The following is a 20,496-nucleotide window of genomic DNA, read 5'->3' as shown; positions in this document are numbered from 1 at the left end:
TAAAAGGTTTCCAATTAGAAGGAAAAAGGAGCCCTGTAATCAAGTTATTTTTCAATCTTCATAACTAATACTCTCTTGTCCATGAAAAATATTCCTCTTGTACAGTTTTTCAATAATGTCTAGTTAAAAAGTTAGCTGGAACAAGTCTGACATTATCTTCTTAAATAGTCTCTGCTTCCTGCATTTTTTCAGTCTTTTTATTTCAAATGCAGCCCATTAGGAGCTAAGTGTGTTTCAGGGGCTGGAGGAATAGATTTTGGAGGAAAGAGAAAAACAATTAAATATGTTAAGCTTGTCCAAACAATTTCTGAGAGGGGCAGGAGGGAAATATGAGGACCTTTTATCTGTGGAGTGTAAATTCCAAGGAGGGAGGGGGATTGTTTGGAACAAAGGAGATGCAATATGGAGTAATGGGATAAAATTAGACAAAGGAAAATCTAGCTTGAACATCTGGAAAATACCTAACAGTGAGGTCTTTTAGATCATAGGATTTCGCATGGGATTTTATGGAAGTCCACTTGAGTGATTTAAAACTAAACTAGTACAAGTACTTGGATATATATCTATATATAGATATATACCTGGCATTATCGATGAGACAGGCAAGATGACCTGAATTCCATGTAGCTTTGGAGTTTAGAATAGGAGTATAAAATATCAATTCAATAAAATGCTATTATTTTATTTGTATTATTGTTGTTCTTAGGTGCCCCACTCATGGACCAGTGAGCTAGACACTGTGCAAACATAGACCAAAAAGACAGTCCCTGGCCCAAATTGCTTATAATCTATGCAATGCATACTTATAATGCTTGCCTCGTAATTTGATCAGTTTAATTTAATCAGTGCACTGATTTGGACTAGTTGGCATCCCTTCTCAGACTGGACACAGCAAATGAAGAACCCATCACAAAATACTATAATTTGATTCTATCACAATGGCCATCTTTTAAGCATTTCCCCAGGATTTTTGTATATAAAACTGTGTGTATGTGATATAATGGATTCTGAGTCAGTTTTGATAAAAAATAAAATATCCAGGATTAAGTGCCAGTCTTGCAAGGGGCTCCATTTAAATGGTCCCTTGTGTCTGTCCACACAGAGCAGGTTTCAGGGTCTGGGCCTCAGACTGCAAAGACACCAGCAGTGCCATACACCTACTGTTTTTGAGCATCATGGTCTGTATGTCTGGTCCCCACTGGATATTTTTTCCCTTTAAACTAAATTAAGTGCTGCACTCTTTATTTTTTTCCAGAGGGGCTAATGCTCGAAGTTTTTGCATAAAAGTTTCACTCTTTGCTTGCACTGCCTGAAATGAGGCCTCTTTTCAGAACAACCAAGAAGACTCAACTTTCTGAGTTTTTAACGACCATCAATCTTCTTCTTTGTCAAGGGGCTACATTGTCTGAAAAATGTGCTGTTGGACAAGTTCCCCCTTAGTTTATCATGGAAAGAAACCTGGCCTCTCCATTTTTCACTCATTGCCATTATTCTCCCAGTGGATACGTTCTAGTGTATGAACATCTCACAATTTTGGCAACTGTTTAAAGTTAAATGCAGTGTATGGGAGTGCACTAATTATGCTTACCTAAATGTTATAGTTGAGTCAGCATTCATTGTCAAGTATCGGGGGTAGCCGTGTTAGTCTGTATCCACAAAAATAACGAGGAGTCCAGGGGCACCTTAAAGACTAACAGATTTATTTGGACATAAGCTTTCATGGGTAAAAAACCCACTTCTTCAGGTTCTTCATGAAAACTTATGTGCAAATAAATCTGTTAGTCTTTTAAGGTGCCACCAGACTCCTCATTATTCATTACCAAAAGACTTTCACCTGAAGAATTTGTTTAAAATCTGGTATTAAATTATTAGGAAACATGGGCATAATCCTAAACTTATAGAAATCTATGGGAGTCTTTACATTGACTTCAGGGTCTCTGGCTTAGGCTCTGAGTCAGATTTTCAACAGAGCTTTGTACCAAATATGCACCCAATCCAGCTACTTTATATAGGTGCCTAAATGGTGTCTTATAGGCTCCCATTTCAATTAAAAAAAATGCTATATTTCAATTAAAATAGTTACTTACTTGCAGTTAAAAGACTGTATTGTATATGCTTTGTAAGATCTTCCTAACAACTTGGCTCAGGAAAATAAAAGAAATATAAATAGCTGCCATGGCAATAAGCATAAGAGAAATGGATATAATCATAAAAACAAAACTTGTATCCACAATCTATGGTTCTTTTGATGGGTCAGCCATGTTATGCTATATTCCCTAAGCAGTCAAAATGCCAAAACCACAAGTCTGGATTGCTCCAAGACTGGGAGTCTGTTCTCTGATTTCATGTACAATAAGAAGAATAGAATAAAACACATTCTGATCTCTACCCCAGATTGACTATCTTTATTCAAGCTACTCTCTGGATTTCTGGAAAGTGATTTTGGACCCCTCTTGAAGTTGAGCCTAGAGAGCAGTGAAATCTAGGAAGGAACCATAACTCATCTACGACTTGAGTAGTACAAAACTTTACATAATTGATAGAAATTGATATACCAAAAGTGGCTGGTACAAAAAGTTGGGCTATAGTTTTCTGTATAAGTACTTCGGTCATTTGGTACTACGAGATGACACCAATATGTATATAAAGTTATTGATATTCTTCTATTTTGTTACTTATCTCATCTGGGGTGAGGCGGGGTGGCGCACAGCTTATGTTTGAAAGCCTCACAGTATGTCTACACTTAATGGCTTCAGTGGCACAGCTGCGCAGTGTAGACACTACCTATAACAACAAATAAGGAGGTTTTTCCCATTGGCGTAGGCAAGCCATCTGCCTGAGACGCAGTAGCTAGGTTGACAGAAGAATTCTTCAATTGGCCTAGCATTGTCTACACTGGGGGTTAGGTTGGTATAGCTATGTCTTTCAAGGGTGTGGATTTTTCATAGCCCTGGGACACATAACTATGTAAATTCCTGGTGTGGTCCAGTTGAAAAGCATTCTATAAATAAAAATGCTATCAGTGTGTCATTGCACAAGACAGTTTTAGCCCATCTTTATGATAAAGCAATCAATTTATACTCTGAGCTGTCCATATACTGAAAAAAATTGGCCATGACGTAAGTTGTGAGTTGCTGTTAGGCTTTAGGGGATAACTCATGCCATTTTGGAGCATTGCAGCAGGTATGGAGTTGCATTGTCTGAACTATTGAAATCAGGATCCAGTCACCTCAACGAGATGTTAATTTCTTAGGTATAGCTTAGGAACTGCTCCAGGCATGAACCCTTTCTCCAACCACTGCTTCAGTAAAAACAACAACAAAAATTACATGTGCACCAAAGAAACCTAGCATGGTGAGTCAGAGGTGGGGCAGTTCTGCACAACATGTGCTATTTATAAATCTGGCCATTTCTGGCTACCCTGTTCCCTTTTCGTCTTCGACATCCTGCAATGGCGAATTGCTTTTTAAAAAAAGTCTAAGTTCAGTGTACTTAGAATTTTTGACAATGGCAAAAATATTCTGTATCAATCCTTTTAAGTGTAGGTGAGCTACAAATTTAGATATATCTATTCCACAGGTTCTCAAACTTCATTGCACCACGAAAAAATTACTACACGACCCCAGGAGGGGGGACCGAAACCTGAGTCCACCTGATTCCCACTGCCTCGGGTAGGGGAGCCAAAACCAAAGCTCAAGCCCCACTGCTCTACGTGGAGTAGGGGTCAAAGCCAAAGCCCAAGAGCTCCAGCCCCAGCCAGGGGACCTGTAACCTGAGCCCCGCTGCCTAGGTCTGAATCCCTCAGGCTTCAGCTTCAGCCCCATCAAGTCTAAGCCAGGTCTGGCAACCCCATTAAAATGGGATCCCGACCCACTTTGAGGTACCGACCCACAGTTTGAGAACTGCTGGTCTATTTATAAAGTACTTATTTTCTCTATTAGTATTTCCCAAACTTTACTCCACTTATAGCTACTGCGTAGCAACTGCTATGTGGGCTGCTAAAAAGGAGGAATTTAAGTGAGGCTTTTTGGCAAGGTTGCTCTCCCCATCTAACAATGACAATGTTAGGTTGAGCAATAAATGTTCACTGTTAGTAAATAAACCTACTCAGCTCCTCTTCTCCAGAGAAAATTGGAATTTAGGTGATTACATCAAATATGAATAAGATTTCAACTGCAGCTACCTCCATTCTAACATCTATCATTGGATCTGTCCTTTTTAAACAATCTGCTTGGGGTAAGAAATGATCTCTCTAAAATGTGGCCCAATGTTATAAAATGCAAAGTATCTCTTAAATACTTACATGGCCCACATTATTATCTCAGTGTCTCACAATCTCTAATGTATTTATTCTCAGAACACCTGCATGTGGTAGGGAAGTACTATTGTCCTCATGTTACAGATGAGAAACTGAAGCACAGAGCGACTTGGCCCAGGTCACAGAGGAAGTCCGTAGTGGAGCAGGAACTAGGTTCCCCGAGTCCTAGGCTAGTGCCCTACCATTGGACTATTCTTCATCTCTTCTAAATCACATAATTGTCATCAGTATGGATCTCTCTCTCCTAAGAGTCCCAAAAAGTCTTTCAGAGAGGGAATGGGTAAATGGTAGAATTGCACGTATTCCATCATATTTTTAGTGTGGATATTTTCAAAATCACTTAGTGCTGGCTTTATTCTGCTATCGTTGAACTCAATGGTATCTCTCACATTGACTTCAATGGGAGCAGAGAGAGGTCAGTTTGAAGTGCTTTAGAAAATCCCACCCTGAGTATCTATATTAAATTGTCTGTAAAAGCAGCAAAGAATCCTGTGGCACCTTATAGACTAACAGACGTTTTGGAGCATGAGCTTTCGTGGGTGAATACCCACTTCGTCAGATGCATGTAGTGGAAATGTCCAGGGGCAGGTATATATATGCAGGCAAGCTAGAGATAATGAGGTTAGTTCAATCAGGGAGGATGAAGCCCTGTTCTAGCAGTTGTGGTGTGAAAACCAAGGGAGGAGAAACTGGTTTTGTAGTTGGCAAGCCATTCACAGTCTTTGTTTAATCCTGAGCTAAAGGCGTCAAATTTGCAGATGAACTGAAGCTCAGCAATTTCTCTTTGAAGTCTGGTCCTGAAGTTTTTTGCTGCAGGATGGCCACCTTAAGGTCTGCTATAGTGTGGCCAGGGAGGTTGAAGTGTTCTCCTACAGGTTTTTGTATATTGCCATTCCTAATATCTGATTTGTGTCCGTTTATCCTTTTCTGTAGCGACTGTCCAGTTTGGCTGATGTACATAGCAGAGGGACATTGCTGGCATATGATGGCATATATTACATTGGTGGACGTGCAGGTGAATGAACCGGTGATGGTATGGCTGATCTGGTTAGGTCCCGTGATGGTGTCACTGGTGTAGATATGTGGACAGAGTTGGCATCGAGGTTTGTTGCATGGATTGGTTCCTGAGCTAGAGTTCCTATGGTGCAGTGTGCAGTTACTGGTGAGAATATGTTTCAGGTTGGCAGGTTTCCTGTGTGCGAGGACTGGCCTGCCAACCAAGGCCTGTGAAAGTGTGGGATCATTGTCCAGGATGGGTTGTAGATCCCTGATGATGAATTGGAGGGGTTTTAGCTGGGGACTGTATGTGATGGCCAGTGGAGTCCTGTTGGTTTCTTTCTTGGGTTTGTCTTACAGTAGGAGGCTTCTGGGTATACGTCTGGCTCTGTTGATCTGTTTCCTTATTTCCTTGTGCGGGTGTTGTAGTCTTGAGAATGCTTGGTGGAGATTTTGTAGGTGTTGGTCTCTGTCTGAGGGGTTAGAGCAGATGCGATTGTACCTCAGTGCTTGGCTGTAGACAATGGATCATGTGATGTGCCCGGGATGGAAGCTGGAGGCATGAAGGTAGGCATAGCAGTTGGTAGGTTTTCGGTATAGGGTGGTGTTAATGTGACCATCAGTTATTTGCACCGTGGTGTCCAGGAAGTGGACCTCCCGTGTAGATTGGTCCAGGCTGAGGCTGATGGTGGTGTGGAAGCTGTTGAAATCGTGGTGGAATTTTTCCAGATTCTCCTTCCCATGGGTCCAGATGATGAAGATGTCATCAATGTAGCGTAGGTAGAGAAGGGGTGTGAGTGGACGAGAGCTGAGGAAGCGTTGTTCCAGGTCGGCCATAAAAATATTGGCATATTGTGGAGCCATGCGGGTGCCCATAGCGGTGCCATTGATCTGGAGATATATATTGTCATCAAATTTGAAATAGTTGTGTGTGAGGATAAAGGCGGAGAGCTCAGCAGCCAGTTGTGCTGTGGCATCATCAGGGATACTGTTCCTGACAGCTTGTATTCCATCTGTGTGTGGGATGTTCGTGTAGAGATCCTCTACGTCCATGGTGGCTAAGATGGTGTTTTCTGGAAGGTCACCAATGCATTGTAGTTTCCTCAGGAAATCAGTGATGTCACGGAGATAGCTGGGAGTGCTGATGGCATAGGGTCTGAGTAGAGAATCCACATATCCAGACAGTCCTTCAGTGAGAGTGCCAATGCCCGAGATGATGGGGCGTCCAGGATTTCCGTGTTTGTGGACGTAGAGGCTCTCTACACGAACATCCCACACACAGGTGGAATACAAGCTGTCAGGAATAGTATCCCTGATGATGCCACAGCACAACTGGCTGCTGAGCTCTGTGCCTTTATCCTCACACACAACTATTTCAAATTTGATGACAATATATATCTCCAGATCAGTGGCACCGCTATGGGCACCCGCATGGCCCCACAATATGCCAATATTTTTATAGCAGACCTGGAATAACGCTTCCTCAGCTCTCGTCCACTCACACCCCTTCTCTACCTACGCTACATTGATGACATCATCATCTGGACCCATGGGAAGGAGACTCTGGAAAAATTCCACCACGATTTCAACAGCTTCCACACCACCATCAGCCTCAGCCTGGACCAATCTACACGGGAGGTCCACTTCCTGGACACCACGGTGCAAATAACTGATGGTCACATTAACACCACCCTATACCGAAAACCTACCAACCGCTATGCCTACCTTCATGCCTCCAGCTTCCATCCCGGGCACATCACACGATCCATTGTCTACAGCCAAGCACTGAGGTACAATCGCATCTGCTCTAACCCCTCAGACAGAGACCAACACCTACAAAATCTCCACTAAGCATTCTCAAAACTACAATACCCGCACAAGGAAATAAGGAAACAGATCAACAAAGCCAGACGTGTACCCAGAAGCCTCCTACTGCAAGACAAACCCAAGAAAGAAACCAACAGGACTCCACTGGCCATCACATACAGTCCCCAGCTAAAACCCCTCCAACGCATCATCAGGGATCTACAACCCATCCTGGACAATGATCCCACACTTTCACAGGCCTTGGGTGGCAGGCCAGTCCTCGCACACAGGCAGTCTTCCAACCTGAAACATATTCTCACCAGTAACTGCACACCGCACCATAGGAACTCTAGCTCAGGAACCAATCCATGCAACAAACCTCGATGCCAACTCTGTCCACATATCTACACCAGTGACACCATCACAGGACCTACCAGATCAGCCATACCATCACCGGTTCATTCACCTGCACGTCCACCAATGTAATATATGCCATCATATGCCAGCAATGTCCCTCTGCTATGTACATCAGCCAAACTGGACAGTCGCTACAGAAAAGGATAAACGGACACAAATCAGATATTAGGAATGGCAATATACAAAAATCTGTAGGAGAACATTTCAACCTCCCTGGCCACACTATAGCAGACCTTAAGGTGGCCATCCTGCAGCAAAAAAAACTTCAGGACCAGACTTCAAAGAGAAATTGCTGAGCTTCAGTTCATCTGCAAATTTGACACCATCAGCTCAGGATTAAACAAAGACTGTGAATGGCTTGTCAACTACAAAACCAGTTTCTCCTCCCTTGGTTTTCACACCACAACTGCTAGAACAGGGCCTCATCCTCCCTGATTGAACTAACCTCATTATCTCTAGCTTGCCTGCATATATATACCTGCCCCTGGACATTTCCACTACATGCATCTGACGAAGTGGGTATTCACCCACGAAAGCTCATGCTCCAAAACGTCTGTTAGTCTATAAGGTGCCATTGGATTCTTTGCTGCTTTTACAGATCCAGACTAACACGGCTACCCCTCTGATATTAAATTGTCTGTTATAGTTTTGGAAAATAAATTCTAATCAATGATACTTCGCATGTACATTGTGCTTTTTATCCATAGATCTAAAAGCACTTAATAAAGGCACACAAGAATTTTATCCCCTTTGTACAAATGGGAGGAAAATGAGAGATTAAATCCCACTGTTACACAGCTTGATAACAGTGAAACTAGGGATAGAACTCTCCTGACGGTCAGTCCCCTGGCATCTCCATTGGACTCTATTACCACCTTGTTATAATGGACTTGCATTATTTTGTGCCCATGGAGATCATAATACCTGCTCTGGGAGCTTTTCTAAAGAGCAGGAGGAGAAAGAAAAAGAGGAGTGGAGTCCATGGGAAAGGTGAAAAAGAAGATGAAACTGCCACTGTTGTAGTGACTGACCCAAAGCTGCTGGTCTTTACAAAGTTTGGATATGTCTTTCATCCAGTTCCAGCTTTCAGGGTGGTGGTCGTCTGTTTTACTGTTTCTGATCCTTTTCTCTCTCTGCTGGAACTGAAACTGTACCAGAAAGGGAGTTTAAACACATGATGGGAGGTATCTGAATTTATAGCAGATTATGGTTTAATTGCCTTTTTTTACTTTGTTCTTTTTCTTTTCTAATGGTTCCAAAGTTAACTTTATAGCTGGCATAACTTGTAAACATTGGCTGACTTGCTAATCATTGGAATGGCATTTCTGGTGAATGGTTATATATAAAACTTTGCATCTTCAGTACTTTGTGCATTAAAGAGCACTTTACTTGCCCAAACGGAGCCAATTTGCAGGATTTAGTGTTGCAGACACTATGAAAGCCTGTGTCAGCTTTGGAAAGATGCCTGACATATTCTTGTGTTCTATGTCACTACAAACTAGACCTGGACAAATAATTCACAACTAATAATCTGTCATAAATAACCAGTTGTTTGTCAAATATCCATAACTCGGTTGCAAATTGCGTGAAGTTACTTTTTTAGATTTTATTGGACAAATATTTTTTTCAGACTGGATAGCTGTGTACGAAAATTGTTTGCCTAATTGGCCATTTGCATATGCACATAATGTAACTTTTGTATATGAATTTTTATATTTTCAATTGTATGTGTGCAAATTAAAATGTCAGACCCAAAATAAGAACAGCATGCAGGGAAAATCTTTATAATAAAAGAATACCACAGTCTTTTCTTTTACAATTTAAGAATTTATTAGTTTTAAAAATCCAAATTCTAATAATATTACATCATCTCATGGGATGAAGAGAAACCACTTGTGTTTTTATGAGCCCAGTTCAATTATTTAGCTTCTGCAGCAGAGGGAGACCAGGTGTGTTGTACATTTTTGGTTGAATTGGCCCTTGGTTAACAATTTACTTATTCTGCTGCCTGCAGGGATGAATAAACAGGACCAAATAAGGGATTTGAATCTTCACCTAGTCATAATTGTCCAAATGCAACCTTTTGGTGTGCTGCTTCCACTAATGTACATTATTGTGTGAATTGGCAGGTATCACAATGGAGGCTCGGTTGATGACAAAATGTAACCCCAGCTCAGATTTAGAGCAATCTCCTATTAATTACAAATCATTTCTTAACCTATTCCAGCACTACAATGATCACATTCTGGCATGTTTTAGTAGCTTCATGCATCCAGATCAGGCAGATTATATGCAGTATACACCTTACCTATACTTTAGAACTTCTGGTATTCAGTGATAGACCACAGAACAGCAGTGTCAGTTAAAAATAACAACAACCCATCAAAATAAAGACATAGCAATAGATTAACTCCAACATTATTTCATTGCACATGCAGCTGTTAGTTTGATCTGTTTCACTTTCTCTAACAAGAACTTTCTTATAAGTATGCCCCTTCAAGACTTAACAAGGAATGACACCTTATTTACTTAGAACATGTATAATAACCTATTAGAGAGACAAGGTGGGTGGGTGAGGTAATATATCTTTTATTGGGCCAACTTCAGTTGGTGAGAGACAGAGAAGCTTTTGAGTCTCTTCCAGTAAAATATATATTATCTCACCCACCTTGTTTCTGTAATATCCTGGGACCTAAATGGATACAACAACACTGCATATGATAATCTATATTTTTATCTTTCCATGTTGTATTTATTTAAAAAAGCTGTCCAAGTATACATCACAAACAAGTAGGCAATTGCTACAGGGTAAATAGCGAACAAGCAAATGTGGACGCATCATGGAGTTCAGAAAAAGTCAGACACATTTGTCTGATCTTTTCCTTCTCTTTCTCTCATGGGACTCAAAATATTATTACTTACAATTCTCCTTTGTTCTATATGGTTATTGCAAGAGTAATTGTTCAGCAACATATATAAACTCGGTGTTGTTTATCTCATAAAGGGCTGGGTTGTTTGTCATTACTCCTGGAAGACTGTTGTAAGTGTAGTGGGTTCCTTAGTGCCTCGTGGGTTTGGGACTACTCCTGTGAATAGGTTCCAGATGCCCAAGTATTCTGTGCTGGAGCTGTTCCTTTGGGGCAAAACCCTCCCCTACGTGCTAGTCTTGGCACAAGGGAGATTTGCAGGGGAGGGAGGCTGTGAAATGGCATCAGAATCACTAGTTTCTGTCTGTTTTACTCCACATGTTGCAGTGTGATGAGTGGAACTGGAGAGAGAGGATCAGGTGCCCAAAGGGACCAAGTGGTGTAGTTGTGACATCAGGGGCTTAGGAGTACAAGCTGGAGCATACTGCTACCAGTCAAACACAGACTTCTCAGCATAAACACTGGACTTTCTATATGCTCAGTAAAAATCTCTTTAATGAAACTGGTATTTCCAGGGTACCCATCATAGTACTAGAGCGCCTCAGGTTGTGCTTCCTGGCTAGGCTGAGGCACATATTCAGTAGATCCCTATAATGATGTGTCCACTGGCCTCCTGATTGGTCCCTCTCCAAAATCTCAATGGTCAAGCACAATAAACCATCCAGAATCTCAGTTCCACTCTATGCAGGAAGCACCCGTATCCTGCCCTTGGCTCTATGATGTTGAACCTCAATAGTTCCACTAAGACAGAGTATAGAGTGAGATTTCCCCCTTTATGCCTGAGTTTTTCCATTGAAAGGCTCTCCCACACCTTTGAAAGCATTTTGTTAGGCATATATAGTACATAGCATTCCACTCAGCATCTATTGTGTTTGTTACTAAAAACCATATGCCCTCCTCAGTTTCAAATTCTGGTTTCAGTTACATTAGTGTAAACTCAGGGAATTTCATCAACTTCAATGGACTTAGTCTGCATTTACATCTGTCTAACTCAGTGCAAAGTTTGCTCTCAAATCTCCAGGTCTGGAGGCTGAGAAGAAATGCATGATTCATGGACTAGAGGACTTTGGAAACTGGAAAATTCAAGAACAAGACACAGGTTATAAAAGAAAAATGAGACGACCCATAAAACGCTGATAATTTGAACAATATGAGCTGTGTTGTCCTGGTTTGCATACGGGAATTCATAGTTGATATTTTTGTGAGCTAAGTGGAATTGTTCTACCTGTATAATGTTGTTTTCACTTTCTGCTATTTTCTAGTTATTGAAATTAACCTTTAAGATGTGGCATTCCTTACAGACATTTGCCTTTGTGGTGTTCAGTGATCACTCAGAGCTTAAGGATCTTGCAGGAGATCTGTTACATTCAGTGTCCATGTTCTTCTTGTCTGTGTATAACAACAAGAGTTTCATAGTGCCCCACCCAGACTCTGTCCGGAAAGGCACATCCCCTAAAGGCACAGTCCCCAATACCATATTTTCCTTTCCAAGTCAAAACTTGATAACTAATAAAAAAACAACATTAATATAACATGCAATTATTGTCAACAACTGAGGCGTAGGCAGTCATGGCTAGTGGTCAGAGCCAAGGTAAGGAACCAGGAGTCAGAGCCAAGGGTCAAAGCCAGAGTCAGAAACTGAGCTGGGCTGGAGCAAGGCTGTGGACAAGGCAGGCATAGGTGCAATCATAGTTGTGGGCTAAACATTGAGCAGCCCTGAGCACATCTGCGGTTCCCCACAGCCAATCAGATGGTTCTGCTGAGGCTCTCATGTGTTCATTAGTCTACTTGAGCTAGCTAGTCTCAGGCTCAGCTGCAGTTATTCATTCCTGGCAATAACAAATACTTATAAACAAACCCAATAACTAAACTTGCAAACAATTTTCAGTTAGTCTTTGAGGTGACCTGCTCTCATTTGGACCAGCAGAGGACCCCCCTAGAACATCAACACTGCTGCCATCAGGAGGCAGCAAATCCCTATGTTCTGGTTGTTTCATGATCTGGGGACCTGTTATTTTCAAGCTGTTGTGGTTATTGCCTGCCCAAGACCCTTCTGAGCAAAACAGCAGACTCAGTGCTTCTTATCTCCTTCCCTTCTGTATTTTGGTGTAACCTATTCCTCGCTAGTATGTCTGTCTGTGATGACAACCTTTTGTGACACCACTGCTGTTTCTCATCATAGAAACACATAGTGCCATTTTCTTGAACAGGTGGCAGCTCTGAGTACTCCAAATCATATTGAGTGTTTGTTTTGCTGTGTCTGTCTCTTTGCACATGCGCAAGTCCCCAGCAACCTCAGTTTCTAACAGGCAATGTTCAGTTTTCTGTTGAACAAAATGTCATCAGGTGAAAACCCATGCCTCATCGGTGCCATTTTGCAATTTAACAGTGCTAAATATAGATAAAAGTCTGACTCAACAGTCTTTTTCAGTACAAGCTTTCTTATTTTGACACTGTTTCCCACCAACATGTTGAATAATGGAGAGGAGTGGTTACATGTCTAGACCTGTACTTCAGTGCAAACTGCTTAAACTCAGGCCAAATACGCTATAGGCCATTGTTAGATATTTTTGTGTGTCAAGTATACCATGTCTAGCAAAAGCAGCAAAGAATCCTGTGGCACCTTATAGACTAACAGACGTTTTGGAGCATGAGCTTTTGTGGATGAATACTCACTTAATCGGATGCATGTCACCCACGAAAGCTCATGCTCCAAAACGTCTGTTAGTCTATAAGATGCCACAGGACTCTTTGCTGCTTTTACAGATCCAGACTAACACGGCTACTCCTCTGATACATGTCTAGCAAAAATAGATTTGATATGCACAATTAGCTGGTTTGCTGTAGTATCTTCTAGTAAGGCTGTCCCAGAGAAGTGAGAATAATAGTCTAAGGCAAGTATTTCCCGCCCCTCCCCAGCAAGTGTAAGCAAATCTACACCCAGTTTTTCCTGTGCCATGAAACAGGCTCTTTTGTGTGACTTGTTCTGTATTTTTGGCAAATGCAACAAGCATTGACAGTTTCCTTAATGTTACTGTTCATATAATCCCAGCATAAAATGTCTGTTTCTCTTAATTTTTTTTTAATCTGTAAATGATCTTCATATTTCCTTTTAAAGATATCTTTATGTAATACCTTAGGAATCACCATCCCAGTGCCTCTAAACAAATCCCACCGACAACTGAGAACTCCCACTCAAAGTGAGGTGGGGCTGCAAATATGCTGTCCCAGCCACCCTAATAACCTTGAATACTTTCTGCAGAGCTTCATCTAAGCAGTTGTTCTAGCATTCACAGTCCATATTTCATCTGAGACCAGACAAGGTTTTTGACGGTTTTTGTTTTTGATAGACATGTACAAAATTTAGGTCTGGACTTTGCTTCACTGCATTTTTGTCAAATGATCTATAGAGTGTATCTGAAACTCCAAATCTTTGGCTATATCACTTGATTCATTTAGATTTATATAAAGAGTTTGTGTGTTTCAACAATATCTCTAATTACTCAAGCTGGGGCTTCATTCTCAGTGCTAACAGGGAAGGGAGAAAGCAGCCTGCTAAACGGGTAAATCCTCAGATTCAAATCCATCCATATGTGTATGTTTATACATTGTAGTTTCTCATATATGTGTATATAAGATACATGTGTACTATTTGCTAAACAATGTATATAATTTTACTATTTAAATATTTAGGCTTTGATCCACCATTGTGTTCTTCCAATTTTACCCAGCATAATTCCACTGAAAGAGAGTGGTATGGAAGTGGTGAATCAGGCCCTTACTGTGTTCTATTAAGGAAAAGTAATGCCAGAAATGGGGACCTAAGTGGTGCAGCCAATTAGACAGAGGAAGAGAAAGAAATAGACACTGTCTATAGTACTGCAGTATTTACAATGCACCCATTGCAAAAGTATTTGGATGCTAAACTTTGTCATATCGAGCTACAGCTACAGTCTCCTTTCACCCATGTGAAAGTGGAGTTCCAATTCCATCATATGTCAAAGAGAATTTGATGGTCTCAGCTTTTTCTTGTCACCAAATTGGTGTAAAATTTGGCACAATAGCTACTCCATCCAAGAGAAAACCAGGACTCAAATATTAAGAGGGCAGGAAGGGATCGGCAGAGCTGGAAATGCCAATTTGAAAACATGGATTTGTCATGTATTGCCTACCCAGGCAATTGTTTGCAAAGTATACCAGAGTTGGGTCATGGACAGCAATACATTTCCTTAGCTATTTTAGAATAATCTACAGAGAAATAGCATAAAGAATTGAAAACACATGGACAGAAAGATGTATTTGGCCACTGAATATTCTGTGTAACCAAGTTAAGTCAGGTGTCTGACACTGACATTTTTGTCTCAGTAGGAAGGGGAAAGAACACCTGGAGACTGAGTGATAGGTGGTGGAGGTAACATTTTGATAGTTATAACAATTTTATTCATTTTGTTTCCTTTTAATAAGTTTTTCATTTGCAAATTGATTTTTCCAACAATCTAACCAAAATATGATTTTGGATAGGAGCTTTAGCTTGAAAGACAAATTGTTTGCTACTCCATCAAAACCATTGGATAGGATATATAATCTCTTGTTTTTTCTAGGGGGGAAGTCAGCATTATTTTCTTAATATGTAAAGCAAGGAAACACTCAGGGCTGCATTAAGTAGTGAATATAGAGCACTCAACCAGTTGAAAGGCAACAAGGAGACAATCCTTTTTGAAATGGTAGATATGAGAACGTAAATACAGTAAACAAGCCATCTAAGTGTAATTTCTTAGTTAATGGAAATGTGCATCACATACCCATAATTAGGGCCTGATCTTGTAGCTCCCCATTGGTGCTACCATCCTTTCCTCCCTCAGGACCTAGCAAATGGTGCTCAGCATCTTGCAGCGTAGACCACTCAGGCTGCAGAATTTTTCTGTAATAACGCATGGCACAAGGAGACTAATTAGGCCAAGATTTCAGAAGTGATTGATGACTTCGGGTATCTCAGTTTTTGGATGGCCAAACTTGAGACGCCTTCTATGGGTTTGATTTTGAGAGAGTGCTCAGCACTTTCCCTCTGAAAATCAGGTGCCCCTAATATATCTCAAGGTATGGCCCTCCAAATCAATTTTCACCTTTGCTTCAAACTTTGTCTATTCAAGAGACTTGAACCATCTGTAAGCAAACTGGTGGGTCACCTCCACTGTAAGCACGATGCAGACTGTCTACACTAGCCATGCTACAGGATGTGCCATTATTTTCACTAGGTATTTATTAGTTTCAGTAGATATTATATTGAGTGTTTTATTTGGAAGAAAGAATCCTGAGACAAATTAGACTAATAACTGACTTAAAAAAAATAAAAGGGGTTAATTCAGTTGAAGCTGTATCAGCAAGTGGAGGCTAGCTCCACTTGTGAGCAATTCCAGAGACATTTTACCCAGTCAAGTTTCTTAGCAAGATAAATTAACTCCTCAGAACAAAGTTTCATTGGTTAGTGATACCCTGAGGACTTCTGGCTTTTCCACATTAACTCTTGATAGGTGCCATGTACCCTATAGGCCAGTTTCCCACACTCCTTACACATGTAAACTTCACATTGAAGTCAGTGGGAGATTTGTTTGAGTAAGTCATACTGGATGAGTTACTAACATGGATAGTACTTGAATGGTTTGCAAACTAAAAGATCAAATTCTGTCTTTGGACAGGTTCATGCAACTCCCAATGGACACTATGTGTACTGATTTTGAGAAAATAGCTTGAAACTAATTTAACTAAGCTGGTTAAATGACATTACTTTTTTGTGCCTCCAGTGATCAACTGGACAGTATTATATCAACATGTCTGATACAGATGAGGCATGTCCTTCCTTGCTTCAGTAGATGCTTCATACTGCTTCTTCACCCTGTTTGATAATGTGAAGAATAGAGAAAAAATGTTAATCATTTATTTGTTTTTTCATTGGACACTCGTGAGAGTCACACATTTGATTTTTATGGACTGATGATATTTGTGCAAAGCCAATGCATTTTTAGGTTGTTTTGGAATTTGTAGCATGGTGTCAGAACCACAGCAGCATCATAAATAACTGGCAGGCAATCCTATTTCAAGATAGAATATTTGTTACAGAATGTTCAGAACTATTAGAGATAGGACTGAATCTAAACCTCATATACAAACAGCCCTGACCTTGGAGGGAATTCAAATCTGGCTACAGCCTTTGCAGCTTGGGCCAATCTCTAGTCCACAAAAATGGGTGTTTAAAGTTAGAATTCAAAGGTCATAGTTAGGCTTAAAATAAATGCTCTGGTTTTCAAGAGTGCTGAGCACCCAACAACTTGCACTGACTTCAAATGGAGCTGCTGGTTTCTCAGGACCTCTTAAAAGCTGAGATACTACAGGTGGAGAAGAATAAAGAAACCCTCTCGTCCCTCTTGTAAGAGAATTTGGCATAATGCTTTGGGACAAAGCTAACCTTTTATCTGAATGCCTCCGCAGACTTTGAGGTTTCAGATAAAATGGAATCCAGATCTGAACCTCATCAGGTTTTGTAAAACCTGAACCCAATGGATTAGATTTTACAAAACCAAATATATCCACTTCAGCCCATTTCTAGTTCCTGAGTTTTCCAGCCCAGACTGTCTTGTCATTTTACTTGTTTATTGTGTAAAATATAATGTTTGTATTTCATGTAATTAACTGTATATAGAAGAAACTACAGTCCTTACTTTCAACATGGGCAGAGTCACAACTCACTGGCATGGCACCTCCTGCTGGTCATCCTGGGAATTAGCTCTTCCAGCCCTCTGCAGGCTAGTGCCTCACCTGCCACTGGTGCCTATGTCCCTCCTGGATTCTGATGCCCTTTCTCTTGGTATTCTGCCCTCTGTAGTACCCCCAGTCTCTGGGTCTCCCCACCCAGGGGAGCCCCCAATCCTCTATCCCCACTTTGCCTCAGTGGCTATTGCAACTCATCATTTAGCCCCCATTCCCTGGGGCAGACTGCAGTCTATAAACCACTCATCATCAGGAAGGGGAGGTTAGACCAGCTGTCTCTGCCTATCTCTGGACTGCCCCTCTGCAGCCCTAGTACTCTTGGGGGCCCTTAACTCAGCCTGGGGCTTAGCTAGGCTGGAGCTCACCAGCTCCCTCTGCCCTTCTCCAGCACTGCTCCACCCTAGATACTTTTCTCTGCTTCTCAAGCAGCCAGGTCCTTCTCTCTCTGAAGCTAGAGAGAGTGTCTCTTGAGATCTTGGCTCTTAGCCCTTTGATAGGGCCAGCTGTGGCCTGATTGGAGTGTGGCCTCAGCTGTGGCTGCTTCCCCAATCAGCCTTTCCCCAGCCACAGCCCTCTAGGCAGGAGTGGGGTGACTACCCCACTACACCATCTCTAAGAATCTAGCTACATAAATTATTTTTAACAATTCCTACTATTGCTTAATCCCATTCTGTCTGATTGCTTTCTTTGGTGTCCAAAGCAAACAATGAATTGTTTTGAAGTACAGCTGTTTGAGGTTTTTACCCTAGCTTTATAATTCTGTCAACTATGCCGCTTGATTATATACTCTTTTCTTGCATATCTTTCCCATAATTTTTTCAACAAGTTAGCAGTTCTCTTGATCATGAATGTGTAAGCTTCTAATGATATCTTTCTTGACTCTTTTGCTTCTGATTTGATGCCTTCACTACAAATATTTCCAAAATTTAGTTTTGTTTTTAAGATGGTTAAATGCTACAAATACAACTTCAGTATACCTCTTGCAGATACTAGTCCAGGACCTCTCTTCAATGGAACTTTGCTAATATATGCCAGCCTTTCTTGTCTGTTTATACTAACAACTTTTTCTGTTTGCCAATTTCCTTCCTATGCAGAAGTATTTTCATATCTTTGTACATTCATTCTCAGTATGGTAATTTTTACATATTGTATGGGTCCAATTGTCTAGTTTTAGCTCTGTGGGTGAAAAGGGACTGGAAATTCAAGTGCACCAACTCCTAGGGAATTTTGCTGGTATAGGGAAAAATCCTTGGGTGACATACAGCCAGCTGGTATATGCAACAGATCTCTGTACCTCTTTTCCAGGCCCTTAGTGCAGGGTAAGTTTCAAGAGAAAGGGGGGCATAGTTCTATTGCTTCTGTGATTCAGCTATTCCTGTCTGCTGCAACAACTTCTTGATTAAAAGCAGAAATTTGCTATGGATTAAATATATAACAGGAACATAGAGGATTAAATAACCATATTGTCCCTCTCACTCACAACCCTACCCGCACAAAAAAGAAATTATCTTAAACAGAAGTAAGCTGACATCTTTTCACAACTAAAACTTTTGGGTTAAGGATAGCAGCAGTAAAGAATTATTGAAAGCAGAGAGAAACAGACAGAACAGAAGTAAAAGTAGATTGAATATGTTGAAAACCCAGGAGTAAATGACTTCATAGATTAATTTTATAAAATATTTCATTAATTCCTAACATCTGAAGAGCCCTCTGTTGGATTCGGTCCATTGAATAGAAATATTTGTCATACATAAGTTTGGGGATCTAGATGTCATTGTAGATAGTACAATGAAGCCCCCTGCTCAATGTCAAGTTGTGGTTGTTAAAAAAAAATGCAAGGATACGTAAGGATTGAGATGGAGGATAATATAGAAAATATTATAGTGCCTCTGTGTAAATCAACAGTGTAGCATCATATAGAATACTGTGTGCTGTATGGTCGTCCTATGGAAAATCTGTTATACCATGAAAGATGGATAAGAATAGGATTGTTCACCTTAGATAGGAGATGAATAAAAGGGAATACAAGTCAAGTATATACAATAATGAATGGTCTAGAGAAAGTATATCAGAGTCTTCTGTTCCCTCCCTCCAGTGGTGAGCTGAAGCACAGCTCAAGCCCGGACCCAGCCAGCTGGGCGCCCCAACTCTGGCCCCGGCTGAGCACCCTGGCTCTGGTCCCAACTCCGGTTGAGCGGCCCAGCCCGGCCCCGGCCCGGTCAGGACCCCATCTCCAGGAAGCACGGTAAGAGGGCAGGGAGCATGGAGGGGGTGTTGGATACATGGCAGGGGAGTTGAGGGGGTGGATTAGTGTCGGGGCAGTCAGAGTGATATCGCATGATATTCTTATAGATAAGCTAGGAAAGTACAATTTAGATGGGGCTACTATAAGGTGGGTGCATAACTGGCTGGATAACCGTACTCAGAGAGTAGTTGTTAATGGCTCCCAATCCTGCTGGAAAGGTATAACAAGTGGGGTTCCGCAGGGGTCTGTTTTGGGACCGGTTCTGTTCAATATCTTCATCAACGATTTAGATGTTGGCATAGAAAGTACGCTTATTAAGTTTGCGGACGATACCAAACTGGGAGGGATTGCAACTGCTTTGGAGGACAGGGTCAAAATTCAAAATGATCTGGACAAGTTGGAGAAATGGTCTGAGGTAAACAGGATGAAGTTCAATAAAGATAAATGCAAAGTGCTCCACTTAGGAAGGAACAATCAGTTTCACACATACAGAATGGGAAGAGACTGTCTAGGAAGGAGTATGGCAGAAAGAGATCTGGGGTCATAGTGGACCACAAGCTTAATATGAGTCAACAGTGTGATACTGTTGCAAAAAAAGCAAACATGATTCTGGGATGCATTAACAGATGTGTTGTAAACAAGACACGAGAAGTCATTCTTCCGCTTTACTCTGCACTGGTTAGGCCTCAACTGGAGTATTGTGTCCAGTTCTGGGCACCGCATTTCAAGAAAGATGTGGAGAAATTGGAGAGGGTCCAGAGAAGAGCAACAAGAATGATTAAAGGTCTTGAGAACATGACCTATGAAGGAAGGCTGAAGGAATTGGGTTTGTTTAGTTTGGAAAAGAGAAGACTGAGAGAGGACATGATAGCAGTTTTCAGGTATCTAAAAGGGTGTCATCAGGAGGAGGGAGAAAACTTGTTCACCTTAGCCTCCAATGATAGAACAAGAAGCAATGGGCTTAAACTGCAGCAAGGGAGATTTAGGTTGGACATTAGGAAAAAGTTCCTAACTGTCAGGGT

The 20,496-nt window shown here is 41.2% G+C and overlaps 1 long non-coding RNA gene across 1 annotated transcript in view; it reads left to right on the top strand.

Annotated features, from left to right (window-relative positions):
- LOC115652247 overlaps positions 1–19,389 on the top strand; it is a 110,088-nt gene extending 90,699 nt beyond the window's left edge. Inside the window, exon 3 of the long non-coding RNA XR_004000589.1 lies at positions 19,325–19,389. This is a non-coding gene — a long non-coding RNA (uncharacterized LOC115652247). The remainder of the gene's footprint in view (positions 1–19,324) is intronic.
- The last annotated feature ends 1,107 nt before the right edge of the window (positions 19,390–20,496 follow it).

This window comes from Gopherus evgoodei, chromosome 5 (genome assembly GCF_007399415.2).
Source record: "Gopherus evgoodei ecotype Sinaloan lineage chromosome 5, rGopEvg1_v1.p, whole genome shotgun sequence".
Classification (NCBI taxonomy): Eukaryota; Metazoa; Chordata; order Testudines; family Testudinidae; genus Gopherus; species Gopherus evgoodei.
Note: the sequence above shows the minus strand (reverse complement) of the source record. Positions and strands in the feature narration are given on the sequence as shown.